Consider the following 20,607-nt stretch of genomic DNA (forward strand, 5'->3'; position numbering starts at 1 on the left):
GACCTCTCTTTTATTCCCCAATATTGGATGCTTCCCCAACCTGGTGTTGTTTGACCATAGTCATGATAGAGTCTCTATAATTTAAAACAGGCCTGTTTTGCTTTTTACCATCTTGCCTTTTTTCTGACTCTTCTCCTTCCCTGGCTTCTCTGTTTTATAGCCTTGTTTACTAGTTAAATTATTCCCATGCTCACCATGCTCAGAGTTTTTATCTAATTAGCAGAAAGAATAACAATAAGACAATAAAAATGGAATGATTTGAAATGATGATGACCAAGTTTGGTCTCTAAAAGGAGATATGAGAATGCACATGTACACCCCCCCCCCACTTTTTTTTTTTTTTTTTTTTTTTTTTTTTTTTTTTTACAGAGGTGGGAGATCTTGGGTGTGAAACACTAAATATAATGTTGGACCTGGTCACTGTCTTATTTATGTAGCACTCTCTCCTCTGGACCTCGCTTCCCAACTCAAACTTGAAGCTGGGTCTCTTAAGAAACAACTAGCAGAGGTCCAAGGTACTTTGTAGGTCCCAGCAATAAAAGCATAGTTCATGAGCCCATCCCAGTGAATTTAATATTAATAGTTAGTTGGCACAGATAGCTCGAAGCAAGTGCATTTAATAAATGTTATAGAATGATAGCAACAAAACTTTGCCCCTATAAATCTAGATTATAGCTTTCTATAAATACTCATTAGGAAGAGGATATACACACACAGGGTACTCTAATTGCAGGGGGGAGATAATATGATATTGAGGATATTATTAATCTTTGGGCATTAAGAAGAAAAATAAGGAATATCCTTAACATTAAAGTAAGGGCTTTTGTTGTTGTTGTTGTTATTTTGTTTTTTTGTTGAGGCAATTGGAATTAAGTGACTTGCCCAGAGTTACGCAGCTAGGAAATTAAGTGTCTGAATCCAGATTTGAACTCAGGTCCTCTTGACTTCGTGGCTGGTGCCTTATCCACTGTACCAATTAGCTGCCCCTAAAGTAAGATTTTTAATCCATTAAAAACAGGAATGAACCAGTAGTAGTGTTTTCAAAACTTTGTGTCCTAAGCCCTGGCTAATTCATCCAGAGTATACAACTTAGTTTTTGTTGCCACATTGCCAGGAAAGTAAGTAGAAAAATGATACTTATTTGGCCTAACTTTGCACTGAATTCAATGTTCAAGGCAATTTTGGTTAGCACATATATAATGTGATTCTATGAAAAAATGCATTTGGAGTTTGGAAATGAGGTGTTAAAAATATATAATTTTCTTTGATCCTCCCCCTTCAGCCCAGTGCAAGCCATTGTGGGAGCAGGGGTTCTACTGGACTTTGTTCTACTGCCTAGCAGAACAATCCTCAGTCATTGGGGTGACCCTTCCAAGGGAACAGGGACACCAGTAGGACAGGACAGGAAAGAGCTAGGACTCCAGCACTGAGTAGGGGAGATGATTTAACCATTAAGAGGAGGAGCCCATTGCTGCAGTAGTGACAACCACAGAAAAGTTAGAATTTTGGAACCAAGTGGCCTCAGAAGCCCAAGTTGGTGTTAAGATTCAACTTTGATATGGGAAGCAGAGATAAAATATATGTCTATTTGGACCAGACTCTTAAATTTCATTGATGTGGGAAATTCCCAGTAAGGATTCTACCTCTGACAATTTAGACCCAGCATGGTTTCAAATTATTGTCTTAGGAATTTGTTTGAGGTTTGAAAGGTTGAGTGACTTGTCCGGGGTCACACAAATATGTGAGAGGCAGGACTTGAATCTTGATCTTCCTGATTCAGAGACCTGTTCTCCATCTTACAGAGAGATGGATAATCAACTTGTATGTGTTATCTGTTCCCACTAGATTGTAAATTCCCTGAGGACAGGAACTATGTTTTTTTTTTTTTTTTTTTTTTTTTTTTTTTTTTTTTTTTTTGCTTGTATTTGTATGGCTAGGCCTGTATTTGTCTGCCTTTTACACAATCTCTCTATTTCTCTGTCTGTCTGTCTGCCTCTCCCCTCACTGATGTTTCACTCAACATTCAATAATCTGGCAAAGATGCCTTTAAGAGGAAGAATAGTGAATATTGGGAGGATTGTGGGAAGATAGGGGCACCAACAAACTGTTGGCTGAGCTGGGAACTGGTTCAACTATTGTGGAAAGTAATCTGGATTATGATGAGAAAGTAACCATAACTTTTAACCCAGGGCTGAACAAATGGAGAATATGGGAACTGGAACACCATTTTTTAAGGTTTCTAAAGCACTTTATATAAGCTATACCAACAGCCTTATGAGATTAGGGCTATTATTGTTATCATTTTACAGATGGAGTCACTGATGATCAGGGAAGTTAAGTTACTTATCTAGGTCGTACATCTTGGAAGTCTCTGAGATACAAATAGAACTCATAGCTTTCTGTCAGTCTAATGCTTTACCTGTGATATTAGATGTTCTGTTTGATACATTCCAGGAAGGACAAGGACAATTTGGAATGACTCCTGAGATGGTCAGTAACCAAGATAGAGAAAGCATCATGCAAAGAACAGATGACAGAACTGGATTGTCAGTCTGGAAGAGAGAAGGTTCTGGAGAATGTGAGGACATGAGGAATGACCAAATAGGTCAACTTCCCAGGACAGGGGAAGGGGGCAGTTACTTGCATAGCTGCAAGAGCCAGTTCTGGCCATTCAATGGATTCTGTGATCCAACCCCATTGGCTTACTTGCTATGCCATTCATATTGATGATCTCATCACAATGGCTTTTCCCAGCTATCTCGCATTCCCAGAATCCATCATCTTTTTATCTCTGCCTCATCGAATGCCTTGTTTCCATTGAGATTAAGATCAAGTTCTACCTTTTTTACAAACCCTTCCCTAATACCCCAATTTGTGTGTGTCCTCCCTTCCTAACAACTTTGATTTTATTGTATATATTCTTACCTATGTACAAGTTGCCTCCCTCAATAGAATATGAGCTCCTTAGAAGTAGGTGATGTTTTGCTTTTTTCTCTTTGAATCTTCAGTTCCCAGGACAATGCCTCCCATATAGTTAGTGCTGAGAAAGGAGAAAGATAGATGATATATAAATAGATGGATGGATAGGAAGATGCCTGATAAATAGATGAGAGAGATGACAGATAAATGATAGTTAAATGAATGGATAGATGATGGATGGATATGTAGATAACCAGTAGAAAAAATGATAGATAGGAAGATAGAGATAGATAATTGATAAATGATGGATACATGAATAGACAGACAAACTAAATATAAAGATAGGTAGATATATAGATAAAACATTATTATGACTATGTCAGACACTGAGCTATGCACAGGAGATACAAATATAGGCAAACAAGACAGTCTTTACTCTCAAAAATTATATTCTAATGGAGAAACCCAATATATAAAGGGGAGCTCTAAATAGGGAAGGGTAGGTGAAACAGAGCAAGATGATTGTCTGAATGTCTGGGCATAGAGGGCCACACTCTAATGAGAGCAGACAAAAGGCTCACGTTCCAGGTCTGGGGGACTCTGGGGTCCAAGAAACTCCAAGTTTCTGATGGAGTGAAAAGGATCAGAGTTTCTGTTGGATCTCATGATTCATCAGAAGTGCTAATAATATGAGGTTTCACCTGCAAGAGAAGTTTGTTTGAAAATCACTGCTCACCAACTTGGAACTATGCCCAGAGGGGATCAAACTCTTCATACCCTTTTATCCAGCAACTTCTTTACTGGACCCGGATCCCAAAGAGATCATAAAAAGGGAAAAGGACTCATGTGTAAAAATGTTTGTAGTAGCCCTTTTTGCATTGGCCAGGAACCGGAAACTGAGTGGATGCCCATAAGGGGAATGGTTGTGTAAATTATGGTATATGAATATAGTGGAATATTATTATTCAATAAGAAATGATCAGCAGGATGGTTTCAGAGTGACCTGGGGAGACTTAACATGAACTGATGCTAAATGAAGTGAGCAGAACCAGGAGATCATTATACACGGCAATGGCAATGACCAGATTATACAACGATCAGTTCTGATGGATGTGGCTCTTTGCAACAATGAAGTGATTTAAGCCACTTGCAATATACTTGTGATGAAAAGAGCTATCTGCATCCAGAGAGAAGACTATGAGGACGGGATATATATCACAACATAATATTTTTACCTTTTTGTTATTGTTGTTGTTTGCTTGCTTTTTTTCCTTTCTCTTTTTTTTTCTTTTTGGCCTGATTTTTCTTGTGCAGAATGATAAATGTAGAAAAGGTATAGAAAAACTGCACACATTTAACTTATACTGGCTTATTTTCTGTTTAAGAGAGGTGGTGGGAGAAAGGAGGGAGAAAAATTTGGAACACCAGGTTTTTCAGGGGTGAATGTTAAAAATTATTTATTTGAAAATAAAAAGCTATTATTAAAAATGGAAAATAAAGAAAATTACTACTGACACATAAGGCAGTTCCCATATGGGTCAGTATGTTATTAAAGTAAGTGTTACACAAAGAAGGAGTTATTTTTTGAGTCTGGGAAAACTCTCAGTTTAAGGACTCTGTCACTTGAGGAAGCTGAAATCTTCCTCCCTTTCTCCCTCCCAGCTTGATGATTTAGTTAGTAAATTTAGCTTCATTTAGTATAGTCTAGTAACTCCAGTGCTAATAGAGACTCCTGGCCATACTCCTATTTTACAGAAAAGAAACTGAGCCATTGGAGGTGATGTGCCTTGTTTTGAGGTCATTACTGGCTGGGTTGGAAATCCCACTGGGTTTCATACACAGCCTGGCATGTAGCAGGATTCAATAAATGTTGGTTATTTTGGCTTGGAACCCAAAGGCCAGGGCTTTAACTATGCTGGCCTCCTAGGATTCCAGGCTGTCTCCCCATCTGCTTTGGAGCTGAGAGTGAGCTTGAATTAAATGCACCTGGGAGAGTTGCTGGAGCTTCAGCAGTTCACAGCTGAGGCTGGAGAAGAGCCCAGCTTCCCTCCTCTATGTTCTCTCCCTCCTCCAGGTTTCCTGGAGCTTTAGCTGGGACTCCTTCACCCCCATCATTTGCTCCCTCCTCTGTAAAGCTGATTCCAACAGGTGGTGGTGGTTTCTCCTTCTCATTAACCCACAAACTAAAGTTACTTTTCTAAACAGTCCAGTTGCCTCTGGTCTCTTTCCTCCCTATTCTGTCCTCCAAATAGCTGACACATGATCTGACCATGTAATAACTCCAATGGTTCCCTTAGGCTTCTAGGATCAAATATCAACTTCTGTTTGGTCTTGAAAACACTTCACATCCTGCCTCAGTCTACTTCCAAACTTATTTCATGCACACTACATACTAATTACATAGGGAAATTTGTGGCTTCCTTATACTTGTTCTTTCTGAGCCCTTTGCATTGGTCAAACTCCACGTCTTGAATGTACTCTATCCTCATTTCCAACTCTATGGTAGACAATAGTTTAACTATTAGAGAGATTGAGTATGTGCCAGATACTGTTCAAATATCCTATTTTATCTTCACAAAAGTTCTGGGAGGAAGGTGCTATTATTTTCTCCATTCCACAGTTGAGAAAATTGAGGCAGATCGAGATTAAATTGCTTCCCAAGTCTTATAGCTAACAATGCATTCTGCAAAAAAAAATAATAAAGAAAAAAAGACCATCCCTTTATCCTATTAGAATCTAATGAAAAGCTTCAAAGAAAGCATCGTTAGCTTGGATTTGTAATGGCCATAGGAAGTGCCTAGTTAGTGTTTGTCAGATTCAACTGAATTAAAGATGGATTTGGAATTTCATTATATTGGTCTCTGGAGACCTCCCCAAATCTGCAAAGCAACCTGAACGGAATGGATATAATTATTAGTTGTTAATTCTTTAAGTGCTTTGGAAGGGTCCTACTGAAATTTCTCCAAAGTGTGGAAAAGATAGAGTAATTAATATCATTTTTTTTAATAATGGCAATGGAATCCTATAACTATAGAAAATGAAATTTCAGTTAAAAACATCTGGAAGAATAAAAAAAAGCAGACAGCCTAGTTGAATGAAAACAGTAATAAAAATATGGAGTAAGTTTCCAACAAAGGCTAATGAAGGAATTATTCCAAAAATGATGTGGAAGACTTCCTGTTATGAATGCCAAGAAAATTGTTTGCCTCAATGTGGCAAAGTTTATGAGCTGCCAAAGGAAAATAAAGCTACTCCCTGCCCCTCTTTTTTATACAAGGAGTGGAGATGAGATATGGCTCAGTTATGGCTTTGAAGGGTTTGACTTTGAAAAATAATGTACTTTACATCCAACGAGTTAGCCAACAAAGGATAAAAAAATAGAAATAGGCAATATTCATAGGAATATTGGAAAGATGAGCATACACCTACAGCATTAGAGAGCTGTGATTTGGTAAGAGCACTCTGGAAAGGAACTCTGAAATTATGTAATGAAAGTGACAAAAATGCCCATACTCTTTGAACATGAGTTCTACTCCCAAGCATATTCCCCAAGGAGATCAATGGTAAAAACAAAGGTCCCATGCACTCCAAATATATAAAGACTTTGTGTTGTTGAGAAAAATAAAACAGATGGCCATCAATCAGGGAATAGCTAAACAAATTGTGGTCCATGAATGTTATGGAATATTACTGTGTAATAAGAAATAATGAAAATGGAGTGGCAAGGGAGGACATCTGAACATCTCAAAATTCCTTTAAATTCTCTCCTCCTTTACTTGGGCCTCTGAGGAAGCAATATTGCTTTTTCTTACCAAGGCTAGTCCCGTTGGATCCCATCCACTTGCATCTTCTGAAGTCTACCTCTTTGATCTCCCCCTTGACTCTTGTTAATATTCACAAACTTCCTGTCCATTGGTTTCTTCCTTTGTAGCTGATGGGTATGTATGTGAATTTTTCTCATCCTGAGAAATCCTTCACTCTTCCATTATCCTCTGAAGCTATCATTCTGTGTCTTTTCACCCTTTCATAGCCAAATTCCTTTGAAAAGCTATTAAGTCTTGCTTCACTTTTCTTCTCACTTGCCATCTGGATTTTTCTGAAATCGCTCTTTGCAGTCATCATTCCCTTAATGATTAGTTCTCACATTTTTGTCTCCATCTATCATGTTCTCTCTATAACCCCTGACATTGCTGAACAACACCCTTTTCTCCTGAATATTCTCTTCTCTCCGATTTTTGGTGATGCTGCTCTGTCTTTGATTCTAGTTTCCTTCCGGTTTCACTGCTCCTTCTGGGTATTTTCTGCTGGCTTAGTTTCCACATTCTGTCTCCTAATTGAGGTTGTGCCCTAAAGATCTGCTCTAGATATTTATATCCTGGCTCTAGACTTTTTACATTGACTATGTCATCTGATGAGTTTCATTATTATTTCTATGCCAATAATTCCCAGATCTATATATTCAGCTGGTCTTTGTTCTGAGTTGCCTATTGAATTTTCAAACAGCTGTCTTGTAGGAATATCCAACTCAAGCTCAACTTGTGATACATCATCTTCTCCCCCTCCCCAGCCCTTTCTTGGGCATTTTCCTTAATTGTCTCCAGTGCCTGGAATACTCCCCCTTTTCGTCTCTGCCTCTGAGCTCACTTGGCTTCTTTTAAACCCAGCTAAAATCCCACCTTCTACAAAATGTATTTCCCCTCCCCCTTAATACTCCATGTCATCCCATTTATAGCTCATAAATATGTGTTTTCTATGTATTGTCTCCTCCATTAACTGACGAGTTCCTTGAGAGAAGGGCATGCTATCTTTGGGATTTCTTTGGAGTCTCATCAGTGCTGGCCCTTGGCAGACACTTACTGCATTTGCTTGCTTTGGCATCTCTGGGCCTTAGCATAATGCTTTACACATAGTAGGCCCTTAATAAATTCTTTTTGATTATTTGTTTTCTTGATTGACTGACTTACATGAAATAAACAGAACCAGGAGAACAAGCAAGACAAATGACTGCAACAATTTAAATAGAAAGAATAATGACAAGTAAAAGGAAACTGAATATAGTATTCTAATTACGAAGTTTAGCCCCACAGAAGAATTTAAAAAGTATGTGGTCCTCCTTTATTTTAAGAGGAACGGGGCAATAAGTGTGGAACACATTGTACTTTCTCGAACTCAGTTGATATATTTGATGGATTAATATTTTTCTTTCTTTTTTTTTAAAAAAGGATTTATTAATAATCCTCTATATAAAATCTATATAAAAATCCTCTATATAAAAATAATAAGCAAATGGAGAGATATTTGAAAATCAACATGATATAAAAACAAAAGAAATCAGTAATTAAAAAAGAAGAAATTAGAATTAAAAAAAAGGAAAATGTGATAGAAATTAAAAATACATCTGTCTCAGTCTCTTTTTACAAAAAAGGAATTATAATGAAGATTGGAAAAAAGGTATAACAAAGCTTTGGTTGCTGGATCCAAAAACTATCTTGTTGGGCAGAAAGTCTCTTACCAGAACTCTCTGAACAATGGCTGGATGACCACTTGTGGGTGGATTTTTCATAAAGTGTGGCTTGGATGAGATGGTCTCTGAGGTGGGTCTCTTGCCAGCTGAAGATTCGATGACCTATAGACAAACTGGAATGTCCTATACACTATTTTTTCCCCAGAGAAAGGTATTTTATTTATCTGAATGGGCAGCTAGCTGGATGTGAAGTCAGGAAGACTCATTTCCTTGAATTCAAATCCAGTCTTAGACACTTAGTAGCTGTGTGACCCTGAACAAGTCACTTTACCCTATTTGCCTCAATTTCCTCAGTGGGACTACTGGCCTGGGAGGGTAAATCTAGCCACAAGATGTTAAGATTCTGTGATACAAAGAATCCAGCAGATTCAAGACAGAGACTTTGTGATTTCCAGACTAAATGTTTTGAAGGAGTGGAGGGAATCCTTTTTAGATTCTAAAATAATAGTAGCTAGCATTTATATAACAATTTAACATTTGCTAAGGACTAGGCAAGGTGATCTTATTTTTCTTCACAATCCCTTTCAAGGCAGCTGCTAATACTATACCATTTTACTGAGGTTTAAAAACTGTTAAATGACTCTAGAGTCACACAGCTACTAAGTGTCTGAACCTGGATTTGAATTCAGTTCTTACTGACTCTAGTGTCCAACCTCAAACCTGGTTGTCTGAAGCCTCTGGTAAATGAAAAGGAGATTCCTGCAATTCAATTCAATCTAGTTCAATAAATGAAGGCAGGTTTCACCAGTGCCTATGAGATGCAAGGATATAAAGCTAAAACCTTATTAGTTCCTGGTTTCCAGAACCTTGCATTCTACCTGGGAGATATGTATCTGCATATAAATACATGGAAACTTTGTAAAAATAAACTTAATAGGAAGATCTATAGACATTTGGGAGGAGGATGGGAAATCAGGAAAGATCTCCCATAGAAGATATCATCTACGTGGCTCTTTTCAACATGAAGTGAAACAGCTGATTCCAATAGGCAATTCCAATGTCAATAGGTGATTCCAATTGTGATGGAGAGAGCAAGCCATCTGCATTCAGAAAGGGGGACCAAATATGGATCAACAACCATTTTTGTTGTTGTTTGCTTGCTTTTTGCTTTCTTTCTCATTTTTCATTTTTTTTTTTTTTGTTCTGTAACATTTTTTTTTTATTTAATAGCCTTTTATTTACAGGTTATATGCATGGGTAATTTTACAGCATTAACAATTGCCAAACCTCTTGTTCCAATTTTTCACCTCTTACCCCCCCACCCCCTCCCCTAGATGGCAGGATGACCAGTAGATGTTAAATACATTAAAATATAAATTAGATACACAATAAGTATACCTGACCAAAACGTTATTTTGCTGTACAAAAAGAATCAGACTTTGAAATATTGTACAATTAGCTTGTGAAGGAAATCAAAAATGCAGGTGGGCATAGATATAGGGATTGGGAATTCAATGTAATGGTTTTTAGTCATCTCCCAGAGTTCTTTCTCTGGGCGTAGCTGGTTCAGTTCATTACTGCTCCATTGGAAATGATTTGGTTGATCTCATTGCTGAGGATGGCCAGGTCCATCAGAACTGGTCATCATCTAGTATTGTTGTTGAAGTATATAATGATCTCCTGGTTCTGCTCATTTCACTCAGCATCAGTTCGTGTAAGTCTCTCCAGGCCTTTCTGAAATCATCCTGTTGGTCATTTCTTACAGAACAGTAATATTCCATAATATTCATATACCACAATTTATTCAGCCATTCTCCAACTGATGGACATCCATTCAGTTTCCAGTTTTTAGCCACTACAAAAAGGGCTGCCACAAACATTCGTGCACATACAGGTCCCTTTCCCTTCTTTATAATCTCTTTGGGATATAAGCCCAGTAGTAACACTGCTGGATCAAAGGGTATGCACAGTTTGATAACTTTTTGAGCATAGTTCCAAACTACTCTCCAAAATGGTTGTTTTCCCTTTTTTTTAATCTGATTTTTCTTGTGTAGCATAATTGTGGAAATACGTGTAGGAGAATGGCACATATTTAACATATTTGTTTGCTGTCTAGGGGAGAGTGTGGGGGAAAGGAAGGAAAAAAAAATTGGAATACAAGGTTTTGCAAGGGTGAATGTTGAAAATTATGCCTATATTTTGAAAATAAAAAGCTAAAAAAAGGTGTTATCTATGCTGATTTAAAGGAAGCTAGGACTGCTAAGAGGCAAAAGTGAGGAGGAAATACATTCATGCATGGGGACTACCTGTGCAAAGGCACATAAGTGGGCAATGTTTGGGCAGTGAACTGAAAGGTCTGTTTGGTTGTCTGAATGTCCCTGTGAACACCCTCCGACATTATTCTATGCTGCTCTGAGAGCCTGGATATTGTGGTCATCTATTTTATTTATCCCACTGGGACATAGCCAACATCCCCATTTTCAGAACCTCTTATTTATTTCACTTCTAAAGACTCTTTGAAGTCAGGAGAGTTAGTGACTTCAAAGGGATGGCTCAGAGGTGAGGACACGAGGGAGTATGGTTGAGTTGAAATTGGACCAAAGGAAGCCATGGTATTCAATTAATGATTCCGGTCTCTTTGAAGAGTAGATCACAGTCATAGAAGAATTCCCATCCTCTGACCTCGTCTGACAGCCCAGGACAAACACCTTGTCAGGCAGCTGATGGTGGCACCTTCTGCCATTCTCTGAGGCAGGTGTAAATAGAAACCTACAAAGGCACTGAAAATGGAGGCGAGTTCGAGCCGATTTGGACTCTCCTGGGGTCACTGAGGCCCTTCGGTGACTGGGAACTTGCAGGATTTCTCCAGTGGACATTAAAGAACCAAGGAGGATTTGGAGTCAGCGGCCTGTAGGAAACACTGATGGGGTCCCCGAGGTATAGGACCACCATGGAGAGCAGGAGAGGATCCTGGGCCTGAGAAGAATAATGGCTGACATTGATGTATGACTCCGAAGTTTACAAAGGGCTTTCCATACATAAAGGGAAGTGAGGGGAGAGAATGGCCTGGGCGGGTGCAGACTTTATAGCCTGCCTGGCTTTGTGCTTCTTGGTTGGTGATAGCTTTCTCCTATCAAACCCACAAAACTTTGGGGAGCCCGGCTTTAGCAAGGCATGAATGAGGTATCATCACTGTGAGATGAGAAATCTCCTGATTGGCCGGGGAGCCAGGAGGAAGGATGCTGAGCCAGAACTGAGCTCATACACAAGGGGAATGACAACTGTCTCCCTTTGTGCATTGCTTTGCTCTCCCCCATTCATCAAGGTGTCAAATATGTGCAGAACATTTTATAAACATTAAAGGGCTAATTGATGTCTATGGTTACTAGTCATGTGTCGAAAGATGCATTTGGCAAACTTCATTCTGGTCATTTGCTCTCTTCTCACAACTTCCAACTTCTTTCCTCCCCTCCCTTTGTGGGATATAGTTTCCACACACCTTTTTTTTCATGTCTCCCCATCCCCACTCCCAGCCTCCTAATGCTGATTCACTTCCCTGCCTCCTTAGCCCTTAGGATGCCTAGAATCCCAATCTAGTAGTAGAAAATACTTGCATGAGCCTGGAACGAAATGTGGATCCAAGGTCGGCCACCTCTGGCCTCTCCCACCTTCTTGGGTATTCTCCTGTGGTAACATTTTACCCCTCCTTTGTCCCCACTTCCCCAGCAGCAGCTGTTTCCACTAAAATCAGTGGTTGGGGAATGAATTCTTTTCCTCAGCGGGGTCGATGCCGTAGTCTCTTGGTGCTTGTGGCCAAGTCTCCATGGGGATGCTCCAATGAACTGACCATTGGCTCCAGCCTCTGACTAGGCAATTAATCAAACAAGTGCCTTGGCTGCTCCCTTGACCTCCCAACCCCTGCTTTCAGCCTAATTTGGACACCACCCATGGCTCAGGCCAGCCACAAAAGACCAGGTACATTTTGGGGATTTTCTTATTCTTGCTTTATAGATTCCACCCAGGAAACCTGGGACATGTTTGCATTTTATGCACTCTCAGATTGATGTTCCTCTTGCAAGCAAACATTTTATATTTTAAAGGATTTTTCCTATTAGGATAAGGGAAACAAAACAGGAACCCCAGAGTCCCCATTGATTCCACCTCAATTTTTGTAAATCCCCTGAGTCCCAATCCTGGATGAGGAGGGCTACTTTGAAGTACGTCTCTCACCTCATCCTTCTATCCCTTCCAAGTTCTATTTAAGCCCTGAAAAAGATTTCAGCCCTATTTCAATTTCAAATTGAAAAATTGGGGGGCAGGAGAGAGGGGATATCCCTGTCTCTCCAACTTTGGACCATTTTCCACATCACTCTCAGTGACTTCGTAGCAATGACACCAGGCAAAGCAAGATAAGGCTTTCTTTCTGATTTTCCACTTCCATTTATCTAACTAGTTTCATGATCTTGGACAAACCCCTTTTCCCAATGGGCCTTAGGTTCCTGACCTATAAATGGAAGAGTTGGAGATGATCTCTGAGTTCTCTTCCAGTACTAAGCCTTTGACTCTAAGCAAGCTCTACAGGTCCTTCCCCTTCCCCCACCCTCTTGGTTCCACTGATTCCCCTTGACAACTGTTTTCCCTTTTCTCTGTTACCTCGTTCACTCCTCTGGGATACATGCACAATATTCCCCATTTGCTCTGATGGGAAGGGTCTGGGAGTGATGATGAGAGAGTTTATCTCAGCTCTCGCTCAGTAGGTGTAGAAAGCTCATTTGGAAGGTTTCTCTAAAAGAAGCAACACTGTCCCATTTACTCCTTATGGCACTGAAGTCAGGCTGTGGTGTCTTGGGGGTATTATAAGATATAATGGGGCTGTAATCAAGGCTGAATCTGTTTTAATAGGAAACCACTCTGGGCTCCTGGGATGGGATAAACTAAGGCCACACAAGCTTCCTCCCCATGCCTAGATAATGAGATCATTATAGAAACAACAAGGACGCTAACTGCACTTCTTCCCCACAAGGTCATTGTGGAGCCATTGCCCTCGTCCCCAGGCTATGGTCCCTGTGTTTGCATTGTGGGTCAGATGGATTTTAAGGAGTTGCGGACTGAGAAGCTGAGATTGGAGCTGGAAGGGACCCCTGGAAGGGGTCATCTAGTGCACTTCTCTTTATGGATAAGACATCAACAGTAGATAACATATATACATATGTATGAGGGATTATTTTGCTACAAGGACAAAGGAAACAAAACAGGGACCTTGGAGCCCCCATTGATTTCCCTCCCAATGTTTGTAAATCCCCTGATTTCTAGTCCTGATGAGGAAGGCTACTTTGGAAGCACATCTCTCACCTTACCCCTCCCCCCCCAATTGTATCTTAGCCCATCACTCCAGTAAGATTAGGAGATGAGGGAGGGTAATCCTTGTCTCTCTGACTCTGGATCATTTTCCATGTCTCCTATCCAGCTTCCCAGTATTCCTTAAAATATGTACACTATGAGTGCCAAACAGTCTTGTAGAGCAATTGACCACAACCGCAGGGATGATGGTAAGATGATTCCAATGGGATGAGTGGATTCCTTTGACATGTGCTTTGACTGTGCCCCTAATAAATTCAATATTAAGAAGAAGTCTCTTATGTTCATGAAGAATCATTTCAATAGCCTGAACCTGCTAGAAGCCCAGTTTGCACATGGAGTGTAACTATTTTGGCTCACAGGTCTTTTGGAGCACTTTCCCTCAGTCTCCATAGCTTCTATTTAACTTTGGTCTACTTCTTGGCATTAGCTTTTGAACTCATGCAAAATGGTGGACCCAAGAAACCAAAGGCTCCCCATGAAGATGCTGAATGTCAAGGCTACCCTGAAGATTTTATACAGTCTGTTAACCTAGTACAAGAGCCTCAAGAAAGCCTAGAAGTTGTTGAAATAGGCACCTTGAAAATCCAGAGAGGAAACTTGGTGCCTTAATGCTTTTGTGCCCTGAATGCCTACCTTCTTTCATAATGCTGTGGGATTTGCTGCTTCCCCTTTTACTGTTCACCCCTCCATGTCCATCCTATCATTAATGTCCACTCTATCATTAATTTGGGGCAAAACCCTGTGAAAGACTGAATCTGGGGCTATGGAGCTGTCTCTGGACTGTTCTTGGTCCCAGGATGCCAAGTTACCTTCATGCTTTTTTCTTTGGATAGAAAAATACAAACATATTTTCACTGGATGGAGTTCCAATGAATTCACTTTGATAAGGTGGCAAGTGACTAGAAGGTCGCACAAATGCCCTCCGCTATTATGGGCTCCAACTTTCCCAAGCTTGGAATTTACTTAAAAGCCAACGGAGTGGTTGTTTTTCCCCCAACAAAATGGTCTTGGCATTTTCTCCCTCCCTTTACTTTTAAAGAAAACCTAAAACTATTTATAAGAAACTCTTAACATTCTCTCTCTGTCTCTCTGTCTCTGATTCTGTCTTGGTCTCTATCTGTCTCTGTCTTTTTCTCTGTCTCTGTCTCTTCTCTGTCTCTTTCTCTGTCTCTCTTTGTCTCTTTTCTCCTTATTTACTTTTGATCACCCCGTATTATTTTTGTGTTGTGTTTTTTTAAAAAATAAAATAAAAGGGGCTATATTTCTGAAAAAAAAGTCACTGCCATCACCAATCCCCCTCTTCCAAAACAGAGTGTAAATGGTATTAATAAGAACTAGTGCTTATAGAATCTTAAGGTTTGAAATGTGCTTTACTAATGTAATCTCATTTGATCAGATTTCAGAGATCGATGTCTGACATAGGGGGAGAAATTTTCCTCCCTTGGAAGCTCCCCATCTCAATGAAATCATAGGTCCAGCCCACTGCAAGGCTAGAGTGGTGTTCTACATGGAGTCAGAAAGATCAGAGTTCATACTCTACTTTTGATACTTGCTGCTTGAGTGACCCAGGACTAGTTATTAATAAGTCAGTTAATCTTTCTCAGGCAAATATCTGAGATTTGTTACAGATCTGATCAATGGATGAATAGGAATGTGTGGGGTGTGTGTGTGTGTGTGTGTGTGTGTGTGTGTGTGTGTGATTTCCTATACTAGTTTTTTTGGACATGGACAAGATCTCAGATCCTTGTTCTATCGACTTTATCCAATCTGAATTAACAAGTATAAAATAGAAGCTGAGGACACTAAGACAAGTGAGAAAGTCCCTGTCCTGCAGCTTCCGTTCCTACAGGAGGATACAAAATTAGAGCATCCATCATAGGGCATGTAAACAAAGACTCTGATGATTGTAGAAGGTTGACTTGCACATTAAGGACCAAGAAGACCATCTCACAGAAGACCATCTCCCGACTCTTCCTGGAACTCCCTCTTTCCTCTCCTTCAGCTCAGAATCATATCTTTCTTCAAAACTTCATTCAAGGACCACCCTCTACACAAGTACCATGCTGATTTCACCCTCCCTCTCATTGTTATTGACTTCCTGTCACCTTGAATTGTTTGTATTTAGATTTTTTTTTACCTATTCATTTGAGAACATGTTGTTTCTCCTAAGAAACTGGTAAGCTCATTGAAGGCAGGGGCTATTTTATTTCTGTCTTTGGATCTCCAGCAAGTAAGGTTATGCTTGATTAATATATACTTGCTGAAAAAATGAATTGGAGAAAGTTGGAGAATTCCCATTCTACAGATGGAAACCCCCCTCCCTACCCCAACAAAACTAATCTTGAAGCAATTGTGCAAAGGTCAAGGGCCACTGTGTTGACAGGGGTTATTGGATTCCCAAGCTCTGGGTTCTAGACCATGAACAGCCTCATAAATAATGGAATTGTCTTAAATAATGGCCTGTCTGATTCCAATCAGAATTATGAAAGCTCCTCATTGTCTCTCTTCTTCATCCTCTCAAATAGCTCTTGTACCTCGGCCTCTCGCTATGGGTCCAGACGGGCAGAGCCCCTGGAAGAGGCTCTTAAAGACTCTTCATAATTAGGAAGAAGATGTTGATGATTAAATGAGATCCTGGAACCACAAAGTGCTCTTATTCATCAGGGAAGGCCTCCTCTCTGCCAGTGGGCGACCTTTCGCACTTGGCTGCTGCTCTGTCTTTCCCCAATCTCTTTGTGGAAAGGGAAAAAAAAATCCCAGAACAATGGGCCTCCGGGAAGCTTCGATGCACTGGATGGAACAGAAGGGGGTTTTGTTTCTGGAGGTAGGGGAAAAAAAGAGCATGAATTAACTCCATTTTAATATCATCCTGGGGGGAAACAAGCTTGATTTTGAAAGGAGGTCTGAGCCAGCTTGTGGTCGGTTTTGAAGAAAGACAATCGCAATAGAGATATCACTGCTAGGCTGGTGATGTTCTATTAGGGAAGGTTCAGAATATCATTAATTTCTTTCTAGCCTTATTATGTTTATCATCTATCAGCATGTCAGCCCATTAATCACCTCCTCTGGGTCCTTCGGATGGCAGACTAGCTGTGTGCATGTATTAGAAGTCTGACCATTGCGCAGTCCTCTCTGGCAGCCCAAAAGAGCCTCCTACCCTGGGGTGACTAGCAAATCCTGCAAAACAAAGAGCAGCTTTTCCATGATCTACTAATGGGTCTGGATTTGTTTTTAACTTATAGGAAAAAATTATTTTCTTTCAGAGAAGGAAATTTAAAGGCCAGAAAGGTTTGTAGAGATCCAATATACCTGAGCTGCTGTCCAGATGGCCACAACCTGGCCGGACTCTGTATGGCAGGCCTGCCCTCAGCTGTGGTGATTGAAGATGTCTGGGAAGACTTTTTCCCTGCTCTGCCTTCCTGGAAATTGGGTACACTGTGGGTCAAGTGGGGAACTGTGAAGGTCCCCAATCTATAAGGATCAAAGCCAGAGGAGGCCCAGGTGGGAAGGAATTAGGGAGCTTAAATTTGGTTGATATTGGAGTCACAGCTGGCTGTCTGCTCCGACTCAATCAAAAGGTACAGTTTAATAAAGCCAAACGTCCAGTGTAGACATAATGAGCAAGCATAGGATTACAGACTTGGAACCGGAAGGGACCTTTTCTGTTGTTGTTCAGTCATTTTTCAGTCACGTCCAACTCTCTGTGACCCCATTTGGGATTTTCTTGGCTAAGACATTGGTGTGTTGGCCATTTCCTTCTCTGTCTCATTTTACAGATGAGAAAACAGGAGTAAACAGACCTCAGTGACTTGCCCAGGATGACACAACTAGTAAGTGTCTGAGGCTGAATTTGAACTCTGGAAGAAAGCTGTTCCTGATTTGGGGTCTGGAATTCTAAGCACTAAGCCACCATTTTGCTGCTCCCATGAAAAACCTTGGCAGTCATCTAATATGACCTTTCATTACAGATAAGGAAACTGAGATAGACTTGGATGGAGATGAGAGGCCATTGAGTCAAAGCCCTTTATTCTTCAAGCTGAGCATTAGGATGTCCAGGTGACTTGACTGGTAGTATTTGAGGAGGGATTTGAACTCCCATCTTCCTGACCCCAAGTCCTACACTAACCACAATATCACCTTGCTTCCAGGAAACATCTTGGTCTTTGGACTTTGAGAAAGCAAAAGGAGAGAGGTTTGACCAGGACAGAGTAGAAGAAGAAAGAGGTGTGGCAGATCCTAAGCATTTATTAAACACCTTCTATATACTGGATGCCTGTTGAGTGTTCGGGTAGGATTACAAAGACCAAAGCCCTGGGACCCTGCCTTCCAGGAGCTCACTTTCTTTTGGAAGAAATCACTGGCATGGAAAAGGGAATGCCCACTCTGGAGGGCAAAGAGAAGCCAGGCAATGGGGTGGGAGTCCACAAAAAGGGATTTTTCTTCTCAGAACAACTTTTCTCCCTTTCTCTGGGTCTCTGGCTCCCCTCTGTCTTTGGTGTTTTCTTATTAAGTCTGTGAAAGTAAGTGTCGCCTGGCTACAGTTTCTCCATTACAACAAAACCATGTCCAGACTCTGGGCACTTCCCTTGGCTGTGCCCCTGACTGGAATGCTCTTGCTCCTCATCTCTCCCTCCTGGCTTGCCTGGATTCCCCCTTTCCCAATCTTCTCTAATTCAGGTGCATTTCTCTGTGGATCATTCCCAATTTGGCCTGGACATTGTATTTAATTGCTTGCATGTTGTCCCCTTATTGTGTACTCCTTGAGGACAGAGATTATTATTTTTTTGCCTTTTTTTTATACCCCCCAGATTGCAGTATAGTGCCTGGCACATAGTAGGTGCTTAATAAATGCTTAACTGACTACTTTATTAAATCCTCATATCTCTACATGCAGAATGGAGACCAGGGATCCTGAGGGCCAAGTAAGAAGGATGGGTATTCCAGGGATAGAGCATCACCTGTGCGGTGACTGGAGTTGAGCTGAATTTAAGGACAAGCCTGTGAGCCTGTTTGAAGAGGATGTCCAGGGGTAGCGGAGAGTGGACATGGATTCCGGCAGATCTGGGTTAGATCTGTCCTACTGTTTCCTTACTCCATGACCATGGCCAGGTCACCTGGGTTTCAGTTTCCTCTTCTGTAAGATGGAGATACTAATCCCTGTTGTATATCTGTCCCAGGTATATTGTTCCAGGGGTATTGTGAAGATCCAATGACAAAGGGCATATAAAAAGACTTTGTAAACTGTATCTCCTGTACCTCCCTGCTCTGGATGGAGTAAGTATTTATTAAGCACCTACTGTGTGCCAAACAGTATGCTAAGTGCTTTACTCACATGATCTCATTTGAGATGCTACCATGATGACCCTTGATTTGCCCCTGTCCTTGCTCCTGGGGACTCTTTCCCATAATAAACGTTCTAATCTCTTTATATAAGTAATATAATATATGGGAAGGAATGAGAGATGTCTGAGTTCCAATCCTGGCTCTGACACATATAAATCACATGATCCTGGCCAAGTCACTTGATTCTCTGACGCTCAGTTTCCTCATCTGAAAAATGACCTCACACAGTGAATGTGATGAAAGCAGATGGGAAACCTTGGACTCATTGAATGTGAATTACTCTTATTATTCCTTATTTTCTTCTCACAATTAAAGTATCAGTGACACAACCCATGCATCCTTTGATTAGGGTACACAGAACATACAAATGGACACCTGCGGCTATACAGAATATTTGCACAAAGCCCAGCTATGTCCGGCTTAGGAGTTAAATGTTATTGAAAATCCCTTTGCTTCTGAGAAGTCTTTGGTCAGTCATCCAAATCTAACCCAGCTCCAGACCCTCCCTTCTCTGTGTGGAGCCATGAATAAAACATCTTTTCTTTCTAATTCTGTCCTTCCTTAAGAATAGTCCAAGCTTGCTGTTTTTCACTACCCTTCTCTCATTTCCCTGAACATTAATCTGAAAACTGCCTTTTATCTATTTGTTCCTCACCTTCCACTACCTAATTCTCTCCTGGTCAGGGCTTTGCCTTATAAATGATCACATTTCAGAAAATGATGTTGAGAGTTGTTGTCCAGAGGAAAATCAACATTTAGGAATATGTACACAATGGGAAGAAGGCAATGGGTTCAGATTGGAAATTTCTCGAAGGCAAGGACTCGATTTTATTTGTCATTATAGTCCTATAACATCTTTACTCATGTTTTCCTCTGAAGATTCCTAATGTCATGGAGGTGATCTTGTGTTTTTTTAAAAGCTGCCATTCAGACTGCAAGCTTTCCTGGGTCCTGCCAAACTGAAAAGGCTTGAATTCTAAGTCTATTGATGAACTATATGTCATTTGAAGATCAGTTTAACTAAGTACCTAGAGTTTCATTAACCAGGTTAGCGGTTGTGTGATGAAGTTTTTACCACAACTACTCTGAAAGATCATCTGTCAATTTGTAGAAGGATTCTCCTCTGTGTGAGGAGGGGAAAGATGTCTAAATGAAGCAGCAACTCCTTGAGGTTTTGAATTAACCCTTTGCCTGGACCTTTAGACATGACAGATGCTCAGGAAATAGGAGTTCGGTGTGTTTAATGATTCTTATTTTTATAGATTTTGAAAGAGCTTTGAGTCAGAGGATTGACCTGGGTTCTGACACGTAGCACTTGTGTGACACTGGGCCCACGTGTTCTCATCTATAAATTGAGGAGGTTGAATTGAAGAGCATTTAAGGTTCCTTCCAGTTCTAACATTTGGACTATATGGTCTGTAGGGGATGTATGTGAGAACTTCTTTATTTAAGAAGGAATAGTTGGATTGGGGCCTTTCCCTTTAGATCCTATCAAGGGCCAAGAAGTGGAATTAATATTT

The 20,607-nt window shown here is 40.5% G+C and overlaps 1 long non-coding RNA gene across 1 annotated transcript; it reads left to right on the forward strand.

Moving 5' to 3' along the window:
- Positions 1-16,261: 16,261 nt before the first annotated feature.
- LOC116423792 lies at positions 16,262-18,041 on the forward strand. Its single transcript, XR_004234314.1, has 3 exons — positions 16,262-16,568; positions 17,713-17,800; positions 17,893-18,041. It is a non-coding gene; the product is annotated as an uncharacterized LOC116423792 (long non-coding RNA).
- Positions 18,042-20,607: the final 2,566 nt, after the last annotated feature.

The sequence above is a fragment of the Sarcophilus harrisii genome, chromosome 4 (assembly GCF_902635505.1).
Source record: "Sarcophilus harrisii chromosome 4, mSarHar1.11, whole genome shotgun sequence".
In the NCBI taxonomy this organism is placed as follows: domain Eukaryota; kingdom Metazoa; phylum Chordata; class Mammalia; order Dasyuromorphia; family Dasyuridae; genus Sarcophilus; species Sarcophilus harrisii.